The sequence below is a fragment of the Bidens hawaiensis genome, unplaced genomic scaffold (genome assembly GCF_021521415.1).
Source record: "Bidens hawaiensis isolate Kalapana, Puna unplaced genomic scaffold, B.hawaiensis_p1.1 tig00013123_1, whole genome shotgun sequence".
NCBI lineage: Eukaryota > Viridiplantae > Streptophyta > Magnoliopsida > Asterales > Asteraceae > Bidens > Bidens hawaiensis.
In genome coordinates this window covers 119,558-134,629 of record NW_027492110.1, presented here as the reverse complement: position 1 = coordinate 134,629, position 15,072 = coordinate 119,558, and the positions used below count along the sequence as shown (strand labels likewise).

At 41.0% G+C, this 15,072-nt stretch overlaps 1 long non-coding RNA gene across 1 annotated transcript in view; it reads left to right on the top strand.

The window, feature by feature from the left end:
- LOC143543483 (uncharacterized) overlaps window positions 1-15,072 on the top strand; it is a 195,438-nt gene that overhangs the window by 132,108 nt on the left and 48,258 nt on the right. The window lies entirely within an intron of this gene.

Below are 15,072 nucleotides of genomic sequence, written 5' to 3'. Positions count from 1 at the left end.
GCGAAATTAGAAGGTTTTTGACCGGATTAAAGAATATGTTTTGGGGTTTAATAATTGTAGGAAATTGAGGGGAAAATTAATATTAAATATTAATATTTTTATTTTATTTTCTTAATATTAATAATAATAAGTTATTACTTTATAAAGGAAGTAAATCGAATTTTCAGGATTTTTTTCAAGATACGCTTTTGTCCCCCTACCCATCTTGAATAAAAAGTTAAAAACAACCACGTAAAAAGTTTATAAATTTCAATCATATATAAGAAAGAAAAAAAATGTAATTATAATGTCAACAAAATATAATATGAAAACAGATAAATTAGATTTTGGTGATTTAAATTATAATTCATTCTATAATAAAAATTTATATCGATAGTGCAAAGGAATATCAAATAACTGAGAAGCTTATAGAGTCATTGAGCTCGTTGGAGAAATATACACTCTCTTATTCCTCGTTCTTATCAGCTAACACGTCGTCCTGCAGTGTCTACGCTCAAGTGACAGTGGAATGCTACGTAGAAGCTGCATTAGTGGATGATGGAAATAGAGATTCTAGCCCATGTCCGATCCATTCGTTTTTTGCAAGTAAGGAGGATCGTTGGCAAAGCCGATGAAGAGGTAGGTCCCAGCAGAGCCCAGTTGGACCCGCAAGACTCACCTTGAAGAGGGACGTCTGCGCAGAAACCAACTGGATCCGCAGGACCAACCATGCTCAGAGACGTGACGTCCTTACGCGCAGTACGCAAGCTGGTCACGCAGGAAATGCCTCCCGATGGTGAAGGACTCCGCCTGTTCCCGCAGCTTCGGATACAAGCCATCAGGGAAGGCCACCCGCGCAGCAAGGCTACACGCACAAGGCACTTAGCTCTCAATCACTCAGTGTCACCTGAGGGAATGAGCAAAGCCGGGAACAATCCCGCACAAGGGCGGGAGGGGGAATACTCTTGCCCAAATAAGCCAGTCCGTACGATACGGGAAGATCTTCTGTACTGTACCTGACGAGGTATGGGAAAAAGATCTGACTAAAGATACGACAGCTTACTGACACAGTATGGCGAGCAGCATGCTCCTGTACTGTGTCACTATTAGCCGCTGCCTACTCACCAACTACTGCCATACCACGTGCGTAGCCGGCAGTTGGTGGAAAAGGAATAGTACACAGCAGGCCTGGTCACTATCAGCCGCTGCCTACCCACCAACTACCAGCAGGGCACGTGCGTAGGCCACTGTTGGTGGAACAGGAACACTGTTGCAGCCGGCCACACCTCCTTGGAAACCTACCTTCGGCTATAAATACCACAAATGGTATGATCATCTCATCTTAACATATTATCATCATATTATACCTGATATCTGCTCTAGCAATCTCTTAATATACACTTATATTTAAAGAGCAATCTAGTCTGATTCTCACGGCGGAGGGTGGTCACAAGGAGGAACCCCCCCCCCCCCCCTTCTCAGTGACAAGCTCACGGTGTCTGTTTTGCAGGTTATCAGAATAACCATCTTCTCAGGGTCTAACCCCTCGTGGGAAACAGTTATCTAACCCCCAGGTTACCAGTAATCCGCCCGGGTTCGGTTAGTGTTTCTTCATTGGCGCCATCCGTGCATAAAGCTAGAACTTTATTTTTCTCCAGTTTTTTCAAACTTCTAAGATGGTTAAAGAAACTCCGGTAACCACAACCCCAGCTACTGGGGGGAATACCGGCAACACGGTTTTTACAAACACTACCCCGGCTATCCAAGCCGGGGCAAGTGAAGTAAATTTTACGAACACTACCCCAGTTACCCAAGCTGGGGCAAGTGCAGTAAATAATCGCTCACTGGGATTCACCGATGCCCAGTTAGAGAAACGAACAAGACTTCCCCGCCAAACACTCGATGAGGTTAAGGCATGGGCGGAGGCACGTCAGAGGGAATTCCAAGCTGAGTTGGACGAACGCTTGCGTTCCGTCCAACAGGCTGACGAATTCGAAGATTACTTGGATGACTCGGAGGAATCCGACTCCGACGCGAACCCTCGCCATAGGGCAAAAGGGAAGCGTAAGGAAACGGATTCCCAACCGAGAAGGCATTTTGGACAAGCCTTCAAACCAAAAAGCACAGGTGGAAGTCCACGAGACTTCTCCAAAACATTCAGACCAAACGTTGCAAATGCGGGAACGTCCAAATATGCAAGGGACATTGCAGAAGCAATCGCCCCAAAAAGTGCCAAACAAATGTCCAGCATAGGCACATATGATGGTATATCTGATCCAGACGATCATTTGAACAGGTTCATAGCGGGGGCAACCGTCAGTAGTTGGACGGAACCTACGTGGTGTTACATGTTCCAAATGACGCTTGTGGGGGCTGCTAGAGCGTGGTTCGATCGTCTACCGGTCAACCACATCTACGACTGGGCTGACTTCCAACAGAAGTTTAGCCAACACTTTAGCCAGCAAATAAAGTATACCGAGGAGCAATGGACGATCCTCAAATGCATTCGAGAGAAAGATGAATCTTTGCTGGACTTCATCACTCGCTTCAACTCGAAGAAGCTAAGTCTGGGTAACATTAGCGAAGATCTTGTTCGCGCTACCTTTATTCAGGGCGCGAACGACCCAGAACTCATCTGCACCTTAACGGGTAAAGATGGCATGCCATCCACATGGGATGCCATCATGACAGCAGCAAAACGCTTTGCGGAAACAGAGAAGCAACTGGGTAGAGATCTCCCACAGAGCACAAACCTCTACACCCAGAAAACAAGGGAAGACAACGTCCTTACCGCCCGATTAAACAAAAAGCGAAAGCTAGGCATTTGGCAGTCAAGGGTAAACTTTGACACCTCATCCGGCTTGCAAAATCGGTTAGGCGGAAGGGATAACGTACAGCCAAATAAGAACTCCAGATGGACGCCGCTCACCAAAAGCGTCACCGAGATATTCGCCACCGAGGAGCTCCCATGGCCAAAGCCTCAAATAATCCGACATCGCCACAATGCTGATCGGAGCAAATACTGTGAATTTCACAGGACAAAAGGCCACAACACCGAAGAATGCATAGACGTAAAGGACATGGTCGAGGCATTCGTCAGAGATGGGACGCTCGCGCACCTCGTGGCGCAATGAACGCTGAGCAGGCTCATGCGTGTAGAACCCCAGCTGGGGAAAACACGAATAAAATTCCAGCTTCAATATGGAGACTACATGCTGCGTAAAGAACGAGATCCCGAACCAGGTGCGTATCGGCTCGATGGCACTCCCATCCCAACAACATGGAAGGGAGCTCATTTACACAGTTTGCATGTAAATCAATTCCAAATATGTAAAGAAAAGGCTAAGAGCCACTTCTAATGGAAATGATTCTCCTTAAAACATTGACGCTGATGATTTTACATTTTTATGAACTATCAATACTAATGCCGGTTTTCACCGCATACATAAGTGTGAGTCGTTGCGTGGGGAAGGCGGCAAAACCCGCATAAACCCAAAAAACGACAAACCTTCACGCAGGTCAGTTGAAGGGGAAAAGTTCAGTTATCCCACTAAATGAAAGTGCCGGTCTATCCGCATGAATCATGAAAAAGGGAACTGAACACTAACCTATTGACAACCGCGCGTCGAACGGTTAATTTATTCAACACGGATATGCCGGTTTTCACCGCATAAATACGTGGAAAGTCGTTGTGTGGGGAAGGCGGCAAAACCCGCATAAACCCAAAAAACGACAAACCTTCACGCAGGTCAGTTGAAGGGGAAAAGTTCAGTTATCCCACTAAATGAAAGTGCCGGTCTATCCGCATGAATCATGAAAAAGGGAACTGAACACTAACCTATTGACAACCGCGCGTCGAACGGTTAATTTATTCAACACGGATATGCCGGTTTTCACCGCATAAATACGTGGAAAGTCGTTGCGTGGGGAAGGCGGCAAAACCCGCATAAACCCAAAAAACGACAAACCTTCACGCAGGTCAGTCGAAGGGGAAAAGTTCAGTCCCATTAAATGAAAGTGCCGGTCTATCCGCATGAATCATGAAAAAGGGAACTGAACACTAACCTATTGACAACCGCGCGTCGAACGGTTCAAAACAGAATTTCTAACAAAAGGATGAGGAAAACCTACACGCAGGACAGATAAAGGTAAAGTTTAGCCATCCTACTAAGTGCAAGTGACGATCCTACCCGCACAATCACGAAAGAGGAAGCAAAACTTCACACCTATTATCTACCACGTTCAAAGGTTAACTTATCCTCAGAAAGGATGAGGAAAACCTACACGCAGGTCAGATGGTAAAGTTTAGCCATCCTACTACGTGCAAGTGACGGTCCTACCCGCACAATCACGAAAGAGGAAGCAAAACTTCACACCTATTATCTACCACGTTCAAAGGTTAACTTATCCTCAAAAGGATGAGGAAAACCTACACGCAGGTCAGATATAGGTAAAGTTTAGCCATCCTACTACGTGCAAGTGACGGTCCTACCCGCACAATCACGGAAGAGGAAGCAAAACTTCACACCTATCTACCACGTTCAAAGGTTAACTTATTATAAACACTTGGAAAATTGCTAATTTAAACTAAAGTATGCAACTCATACAACGTTTACAAAGCAAGGAACCCAACGAAAGTAGCGGTCTTACCCGCAAAAAGATTTATATTTCACAATGATTCATTACAAGAATGGCCGGGTAACTACCCGCCTACAAGAAAATAAATCTATACAAGCTAAATCTATCCTAGCAGTGGGAAGGGATCTTCAGGATCAGGCTTCAGGGCCACTTCCACTTGGACCAGCACCGTCAGTAGAGCGTGGCAGTTCAAGGAAAGCCTTAAGGATAGCCAGCCCATCATCAGCAGCAGCAACTTCATTCACCTTCTCCACCACCGGATGCGGGAAGGCGGCGTACTGATTCACTGCTTGGTCGTAAACAGCTTCAGTATCAACATTGTACAAAGGGAAGTTGGAAGGCGGGATGCCTTTCTCAACGAACCCTAGACCAAGCAGGAAGCCGACCTTTTCCCCATCCTCGTGAGAAGCGTTGAGGGCTGCGCTCATAGCATCATCGTAAGAGGTCTCAGCAAAGACCCGATGCACAACCTACAAGAAAATATACAAGTATCAGAACCTTTTCTATTTACAAAGAAAAGCGTAAAGACAATAAAAGCTTACCTGAGACAACGCTTCTCGAAGAAGCCATTCATTGGCAACCAGGGCTTCTTGGAGGGCAGCTTGAGCTTCGTTTCGGGCGCGATCGGCTTCACTCCTGTTGAGGTTGGCAAGCAACACTTCTTTAGCCGCAGCCTCTTCGACGCCCTTCAGCTTACGCTCAGCATGGTCAAGCACCCCCCTCTGGTCCAGGATTTCTTGGAGCTTTTTGGCGTCTTTCATCGCCAAGGCATCATGAGCCTGCTGGAGAGCCTCTAATTTGGCTTTAAGTTCTTCATTCTCCACGCGTAGAGGCTCAGCAACAGCTTCAGCCTTGGTGGCCCTCTCGGTTGCGTTCATCGCAGTTTCCTTAGCCAGCCGAAGCTGTTCATTAACAGCTTGGGCAGCCTTGGAACGGGCCTCGAGTCGTGCCTGAACTTCAACCTCGAGGGCCTTGAAGGCCTTCTCCCTTTCCGCAGCTACGGCGGAAAGCCTTTGGTTCTCCTCCCGGACAGCCCGCGCCTGAGCCACTTCTTTAAGGCGAGCTGCTTTTAACTTGTCGTTTTCACGACAAAGCAGCTCGACGCGCGGCTGCATCCGGGCCAGGAGAACCCGAAGCTCATTGCTAAGCCTACCCTCCTGGTAGCTAGCCATGGCTTCCCCCAACGCACCACTAAGAGCAGCGTGACGAGCCCACTCCACGCACTCCACAGGGGTGCGACGGGTTGTTCCTCGGCGAATGTTCCATCGTGGAACATACACTTCATTGGAATCCGACACTGCAAAAAACATAAAGCAGTTAGGAAAAGATGATAAAGAAAAAATATATATAAATGGGCCAAAAGAACCCTACGCACCTGTAGGGTCAATTACAGGCCGATAGCCGCCGAACCCATCACCTGAACCCAAGGGAAATCCATCCAAGAGGTCAGGCAGATGGGAAGGTGGCAGAGATTGGCGAGAAGCCCCATGCGTACCTGATGGATCGGCCGTCGTTGCCGATGGCGGGGGCATGGTAGCAGGCGCCGCGGTCGCCGCCGCGGTATCCGCAGCAAAAGTTACCGCCGGCTCGGTGAAAGATGCTGTAAAAATAGCACTCACAGCCGGCGGTGACGTCATCACAACTGGAACAGTCGGCTCAACGGAGTGAGCAACTGAACCAGTGGAAGCAGGCGCAGGCGCAGCCGCCTGGGTCGTCGCCTCAGGTAGGCTGACCGGGCCTACCGTCATTGGCGGGGAGGTACTCCTCTGCGCTCCACCCTGGAATGCGTCAACATCCACGCCTGCACAAAGATAAGTGTTATAACGATATTAAACTATGAAGATAAAAGCTAAAGGAAAGTTGTACTTACGGGTTTTCTTGAGCCTGAAAGTACGGACGGGCGGGGATGAACCCGATGGAGCCGGCCTCTTCACGCCGGTCACCGTTGTCATCCTGGGCTCTTCGGTGACAGTTGTCACAGCCTCCGGAATGGTGATCTTGTCACCACCGGGATTCCCCGCCACCTCTTCGCTCTCGGTCTCCGAGTCAGACCGAGGCGCTGGATCGGCTGTGGAGGCCACCTTCTCCTTCCCCTTCCCGCCGGCAGCCTTCTTCTTCCGCACCAACGGAGGACCATCTGCGGATTCCTCATCAGAACATACGATTAGAGGAATTCCAGCAGAGGTTTCAACATTGAGGGGTCGAGGGTCGAAGAGCGCCTTACCTGGCCGACGGGCGCTAAGGATCTCATGGCCTAGCGGATAGACCTCCACGAACCGATCCGCCGTTTGTTCCAGGATGGGCAACTCGTTCTCGTCCAGAAAGCGAGTACCCATCCGAGCGGGACCGTCAGTCTCCCGCGGGTTCAGGAGCGACTGCAAGTCGTTCCCCTCTGAAATAAACAGGAAAGAAGTTAGAAGAAATTCTAAATCAACAAAAAGAAAGAAAACCTTGGCGAACAAGTAACCGTAAGACGGATGCGGGTACAGTGTTAAGGCAAAACCCTTCACATACCTAGCACCCGCAGGGAATTGAAGCCAAGAAAACCTTGGCGAACAAGTAACCGTAAGACGAATGCGGATACAGTGTTAAGGCAAAACCCTTCACATACCTAGCACCCGCAGGGAATTGAAGCCAAGAAAACCTTGGCGAACAAGTAACCGTAAGACGGATGCGGGTACAGTGTTAAGGCAAAACCCTTCACATACCTAGCACCCGCAGGGAATTGAAGCCAAGAAAACCTTGGCGAACAAGTAACCGTAAGACGGATGCGGGTACAGTGTTAAGGCAAAACCCTTCACATACCTAGCACCCGCAGGGAATTGAAGCCAAGAAAACCTTGGCGAACAAGTAACCGTAAGACGGATGCGGGTACAGTGTTAAGGCAAAACCCTTCACATACCTAGCACCCGCAGGGAATTGAAGCCAAGTATACCTCGGCAACCAAGTAACTATAAGACGGGTGCGGGTACAGTGTAAAGGCAAAACCCTTCACATACCTAGCACCCGCAGGGAATTGACGCCAGGAATACCTTGGAAGTAAAGTAACCGTAAGACGAGCGCAGGTACAGTGTTAAGGCAAAACCCTTCACATACCTAGCGCTCCGCTGGGAATTGAAACCAAGAAGGATCTTCTGGGCAATGCTTGCGGAAACGGAAATAACATCCCCGCATAGCGGGAACGTCGAGAACTACGTTGTTTGAAGCTCCAGGATGGAATTGGTGGTTTTAACATAATTGATCACTATGTTCAAAACAACCAAAACCTCATGGAGAATCCACACAAGTGGGACTCAACGCTCCTGACTTGCGAGGAGGTTACAGACCTACCCGCATCATACCCAAAGACCAAGCAGGAAACTCGGGAATTTCTGCAAGTGACAAGGACTTCCGCGGGAGGAATCCCCATGGAAAACCTTAAAAAACCCTTTTCAAAACCCTCTGCTTAAGTCCAAAAGTTCACCTCACTTTATTAAACACTCATGAGAAGAACATTGGACTGGGGGGACTTGAAGAGGTAGGTCCCAGCAGAGCCCAGTTGGACCCGCAAGACTCACATTGAAGAGGGACGTCTGCGCAGAAACCAACTGGATCCGTAGGACCAACCATGCTCAGAGACGTGACGTCCTTACGCGCAGTACGCAAGCTGGTCACGCAGGAAATGCCTCCCGATGGTGAAGGACTCCGCCTGTTCCCGCAGCTTCGGATACAAGCCATCAGGGAAGGCCACCCGCGCAGCAAGGCTACACGCACAAGGCACTTAGCTCTCAATCACTCAGTGTCACCTGAGGGAATGAGCAAAGCCGGGAACAATCCCGCACAAGGGCGGGAGGGGGAATACTCCCGCCCAAATAAGCCAGTCCGTACGATACGGGAAGATCTTCTGTACTGTACCTGACGAGGTATGGGAAAAAGATCTGACTAAAGATACGACAGCTTACTGACACAGTATGGCGAGCAGCATGCTCCTGTACTGTGTCACTATTAGCCGCTGCCTACTCACCAACTACTGCCATACCACGTGCGTAGCCGGCAGTTGGTGGAAAAGGAATAGTACACAGCAGGCCTGGTCACTATCAGCCGCTGCCTACCCACCAACTACCAGCAGGGCACGTGCGTAGGCCACTGTTGGTGGAACAGGAACACTGTTGCAGCCGGCCACACCTCCTTGGAAACCTACCTTCGGCTATAAATACCACAAATGGTATGATCATCTCATCTTAACATATTATCATCATATTATACCTGATATCTGCTCTAGCAATCTCTTAATATACACTTATATTTAAAGAGCAATCTAGTCTGATTCTCACGGCGGAGGGTGGTCACAAGGAGGAACCCCCCCCCCCTTCTCAGTGACAAGCTCACGGTGTCTGTTTTGCAGGTTATCAGAAGAACCATCTTCTCAGGGTCTAACCCCTCGTGGGAAACAGTTATCTAACCCCCAGGTTACCAGTAATCCGCCCGGGGTTCGGTTAGTGTTTCTTCAGCCGACTTCCTAGGTTTCGGGTAGTATGATCGAATACGTTTCTAACATTCACTTTTGTTGTTAAGACAATTGGTTGCCAATAATGCAAAAGCTGATTGATTTTTATCTCGGTCAGAATGTTGTAAAATGTTGTGGAATGACCTTAATGGAAAGTTAGGGGTTAGCGGATGATTTTCCGTTAGAGTGGAATCTGCTATCGATAACGAACTTGAAATTTAGGAGTGTAATTATAATGGAATGCTATATACTAATGATTATTACATAGCTATCTTGTTTTGATAGTAAATACAATAGTTTTAACAATTGATTATTCAAAACAAATTTTGTATTAAAAACTTCTTGCCTATACTTAAGTTAAATGGCTCGATCATAGTCTTAACATTTATTTATTGCCTCTAAATAAGTGTTGGTTAGTTTTTCTTGTTTTTACGTGTCAAGTTAGACCTGGTATTCTTATAATCAAGTTTGATCGCCCAATTAGATCAGGATCCGTGTATACATTTTGTGTTGTTGAGCACTTTTTAACTGTCTTCATTTGAACTGATAAATACTCTATGTGGATCGTATGTTTAAAATGTATTAATTCTTAATTATCCTTCAAAATTTTCATTTACTCATTTGTTATCGGTTACTCAAAATAATGTTATCCAATATACAAACAAGTACTAAATGTCTATAACTATTCACTAGAAAAACATTTGTTAAACATAAACCTTGTAATTGAAAAATTAATGAGAATGGTATTTGTTTTTTACATTAAATTAATATTAATATATATTTAAAAAAAAAATTGATCGTTACAAGCTAGATGCAAATATTTTTAATTTTTATGCTTACCAACATACGATAAGTGACGGTCTTTTTAATTTAATAAGTTGGCTTTTAAGATTTAGAATAAAATAATCTTACACATATATGAAAAAATTCAGATGAGAACAAAATTGAGAATCAAATCTAGTTGGTTGTCTGGTATTATACTATTATTATACTAATCTTATTAAATATTTTTTTAATAAATAGAATAACTTTAAAATTAACAATTATTAATTTTTTTCTCTTATATTTCTTTTCGATCAATTATTTTCTCGCCATTTTCCGGCTCTTGTTTCGTTCATATGTTTAAAAGTCAGATTTATAAACTTCACGTGGTAAAAATAAACTTCACATGGTTAAAAATTATGCCACGTCTGCTGTAACAAGATTGATGTCACATATGATATTAAAATGTTACTTCTGATAAATTAAAAAATAGCTTTTAAAGTTAATAAGCTCCAATAATATTATATTTCCCTCCACCTAACCCCATATTTCTATACTAAATCATTAAATACAAAATATCGTAAGTAAATTCATGGTAAGAACATATTGTGAATATCCATATCGGCTAATAAACGAATTAGCATTTCCATACTTTCTTATATTTAAGAGCTCTCTAACGCCTGTTGGATGCATCATTAACACACGATTATGCCATCGGGATTGCTCTTGGTAACAAAAATGAAAGCTATAATTATCATTGATCAAATATAAATTATTACCAGCTGATAAATCATAATTAAAATTATTAAAATCTATTTTTTCTATCTTTTAACTATGGAAAATTGTAATTTTACATGAGAATAAAAAAATCAAATTATATCAAGTGACCAATTTGACACAAGATGGTTTCAAACATATTTTAAACCAAACTATTCGTTACGATTTTGAAGAAAGCAACGTTAATTTGTAAGCATATATGTTAAGTGATTTAAAAAGTTCATATGATTATTATACTAGTGAAATTTTGATATAAAGTTTCAATAAGTGTAAAGAAGTATACCTTTTATTCAATATATATATTTTTTCAAACGAATTAACGAATATATGAAGGTATATTTGTATACCAAAAGTACCCTCCATCCATTAAAAGAAAAGAAAAGAAAAATGGAGGGTGAGGTTGAGAATATCAAACATCGCTTTCGCAAATCTTGATGATTATGACGTGGGGACAAGGATGAGATCTCATTATCGGATAATATATAATTATATATTACCAAACTACCCAAACACTTTCATGTGACTTTAGGAGCCCTCATTACCCTTGTCTTCTTTATGGTTTTAAGTTTTAACTCTGGAGTGTTACATTATCATATAATACGTGTTGTATGGTAGTGTATATAAACTTTTACTAACCTAGGAAATTGTATTTATACTAATTTAGGCCAATTTACGAGGAATCATGGTAAGCCCCAACATGACAGACGTGTAGTATCTACAACTTTGAATTATGTAATTCATATTTATTCGTGGCTTTGTTGTTTGTTTTATCTATCGGTATTTTGGATTTTATTAATCTAACATTTTTGTCATTTGCTGATAATAATTTTAACTGAGAATATTATTACTAGCGGTCTCATCTTTTAATTTTTTTTTTCAATGGACTTTAGTTTAAAAAAACTTAGCGGCGTTAAGTTTTATATGATTTTCGAACTGACGTTTTAGGGCTTTTAATCGGAAATATGACACGAGTCGATTGATGAGGAATTTATCAAGAAGCGGTGCTCCAAATGATGAGAGGGTGTCTCAATTCGGATGTTTGAACTTCCATTTAACCAACGTAAAACCGTTTGGAGCATAGTTTCGAGATAAGATTTGCATCAATCGACTCATATCATCCTTTCAAACAAAATCCCTAAAACTTAAGTTTGAAATTCAGATAAAATGTAACGCCATTAAGTTTTATTTTTTTAACGGATGCGCATTGAGAAAAATATAAATCTTAAAGTGGGGCTATCAGCTAAAATATTCTTAATTGAGATTATTAATTTATTATTGACCAGTTACACATATGTGAGGTTATTAAAATTCAATTTGCATGACCGTATTTCTTAAATTTTCATATATCTATGTAATATGAAACTGAGTATGTTGAAACAGTTGGTTTGATACTGCATGAATATAGAAAAGACTCATGTTATACGTAGTATATCTCTAATTCAATAACTACCATGAAAGCTAAAATATCACACCCTCTTAGAAGTTAGAACCTAATAGCCGGATAGTGAAGTGCTATAGTGCTAAAAGGATTCAAATACCTAGTAAAGGTGTTTGAATCCCACATAAGTGCTATAGTGCTAAAAGGATTCAAATACATAGTAAAGGTGTTTGAATCCCACATTCAACAAACTATTGATTATTGATGTTATAGGAAACACCAATTATAATCCAATGAAGCAAACTCTATTTTGACACAAAGACTTAGAAGACGCTAATTCACGATTAAGTAACCATATTCTTGACGTGCAAGACAACAAGTTATCGACCAAAGAACGACCGACTCCTAACACACATAATTGTTGAGAGAACTTTTGTTTGTGGGAAAACACACATACAAATCTGTATTTAACTTTTGTTTATTAATTAACAATTGCGATGAAATTGCCCTAAATTTCCTTAATAGCCTCTAAAAACCTTCAAACTAGACTTCAACAACCTCTAAAAAAACCACAATCGCGTTGTTAAATAGGTTGATTTATGATTTGCTGCGAACAACTTCAAACGAACTTGATGCCATCTTTGAAGACTTGCATGTAATTTCTAAAACTTTGGCATCTAATTCATTTACTTTTTAGTGTTTAATAAATATCTAACGAGTTTAATAATTTAAAGTTTATTCATAATCCTTTTACATATAAAGTAAAATAGTAATGCAAAGCTACTATAATAAAAGGCAAAACCAACGTACAAAAAGATTTATTTTTTAAATGTTATTTAATTCATTCACTTATCTATTTATAATTACTTAACCGCGTGTAGGATGTTGTCTTCGGACATGTTCTTTATTGGACTTTCCACAAGTATATTATTGTCGGGTTTTTATGTCTTCATGTAAGCATGAGACTAAACCATAATTAATCCCACATATTCAACAAAATTGGTAGATTGCATGGCCTATTTAAAGTTGTTTTGTTGAAGTAGTAATTATGTGTTTTGAAGTTGATTCCATTTTCAACTTGAGATACTATTAATATTTATTAAATTATTTTTAGTGATTGAAAATTTTATATTTAGGTGTAAAGTATTTTCTATACATGTTTATCTAATTATTGACGTATGTAACACCATAACATGACTAGTTGCTAGCCCAACTCGTTGGATAGAACACCTCTATATTAGAGATTTTGTGTTTAAAACATGTCTACAATAGACAACCTGTTATATAATTTTGTACTTAATGTTCAGCCATATAAGAAATTAAAAAAATAAGGTATCCAACTCGAGTTTGGATCTTTTCAATAAAGAGGTAACGTGATTACCAGTAGAACCTAATATCTTATGCTATTTCCATCGTGCAAGTTATTTCAAGAGATCATTTGTTAAAAAAACATGTGGCCATTTGACATTCGATATTATAAGATACATATAATGAAACTTCGGGATCACTTGATCCCAATATCCATGCATTGGATTATAATACTTGTGTTTACGCAAATATATAGCATCTACTTATAACTACTTTGTGTTAAACTATTATATGTGTATCCACATATAAATATGAAATCAGATAATGTTTGTCAATCATTTGATGGCGTCCCACCCAGAAAAACGAGTCTCAACGTGATAAACATAGTGAAACAATATCTTAGATGTTTAGCAACGATCATTTAGTCAGCCTTGTTGAAAGTTAGTGTCGTTTTCACTTGTGTATAAAAATATCATAGACTTATAGGTACGAAATTGATAATGAAGTTGATGTATACATTGAACCAAGTAATGTTTTTGTTGGTTTGGCCCATCTATGAATATATGTGTTTATATAGATGAAATATGCATAAGATTGCATGGGGACCAATTTGAAATTGCTTTTGTTTATGTGGGGTATTTGTATCAACCTTTGGTTTTGTCATGTAACCCAAAGACCTTCAAATGGGTACCAAAGGTGTTCCCCCCCACTCAAAATGTGTTGTGTTTTTACCTGGTCAAGCACTACCCCATTACTTTCCCATCAGCCAAGAAAAAAAGTTTTAATGGATTATACTGTTTGTTATATTCATAATAATCATCATCATCATCATTTATGTCCCTCTCTCACTTTCTCCCATTATACATCCACATGGACAAACAATTCATCACTATGGGTAATTGGCTTTTGGTTCAATTGCTTCTTCAATAGGGACTAACCTATAAGGCTATAATATATCAAATTAAAAAGAATAGTTTATCATCAATGGATTTTAAAAAATCTCATTTGTAAAAATATAAGGGTGAGCAATAAATGAATCTTTAACCGAAAATTTATGAAACTGAACCGAAATTAACTGAAAAATGAATTGACTGAAAATCGGTGATCGGTTTTTTTATCCTTGGTTAGTCGAACTGTTCATATTTTTATATATTTCTAGCTTTTATACCTTTATTTCATTTATGTCATGCTAGCATATCATTTCGTGTATTTATTATACTTCCATGTCATGTATTATTGTATTTATAACTTAGCTTTATAAATTTCTAAGCAAATTCAAACAAGAATAAACATTTATCATCAATGAATTTAAAAAAATCTCTTGGTAGTGAGCAATAAACGAATTGTTAGCTGAAACTAAACCCAAAACCAACGAAACTGATTCGATATTGATTGAATACCAAATTAAACAAAAAACCAGTTATCAGTTTGTACCCTCTGCTAACTTTCGAAATGAGCCAATTCTATTTTCATATATTTCTAGCTTTTATACCTTTCATTTCATGAATTTAATGTTTTATACATTCATTTATGTATTTATATTTCCATAGCATGTATTTGTACCTTCATTAATGAATTTATAAGCAAGTTCAAACAAATAAACAATTAACTAAAAACCGATTGTTTAATAAAATAGATTAACCAATGAGCCGGTTCCAGTTAAATTGAGTGTAATAACCCAACCGAATCGAAGAGTGCACATCCCTAATGAAAAGTATTGAAGAGGCAGGAAAGCCTGAACGAC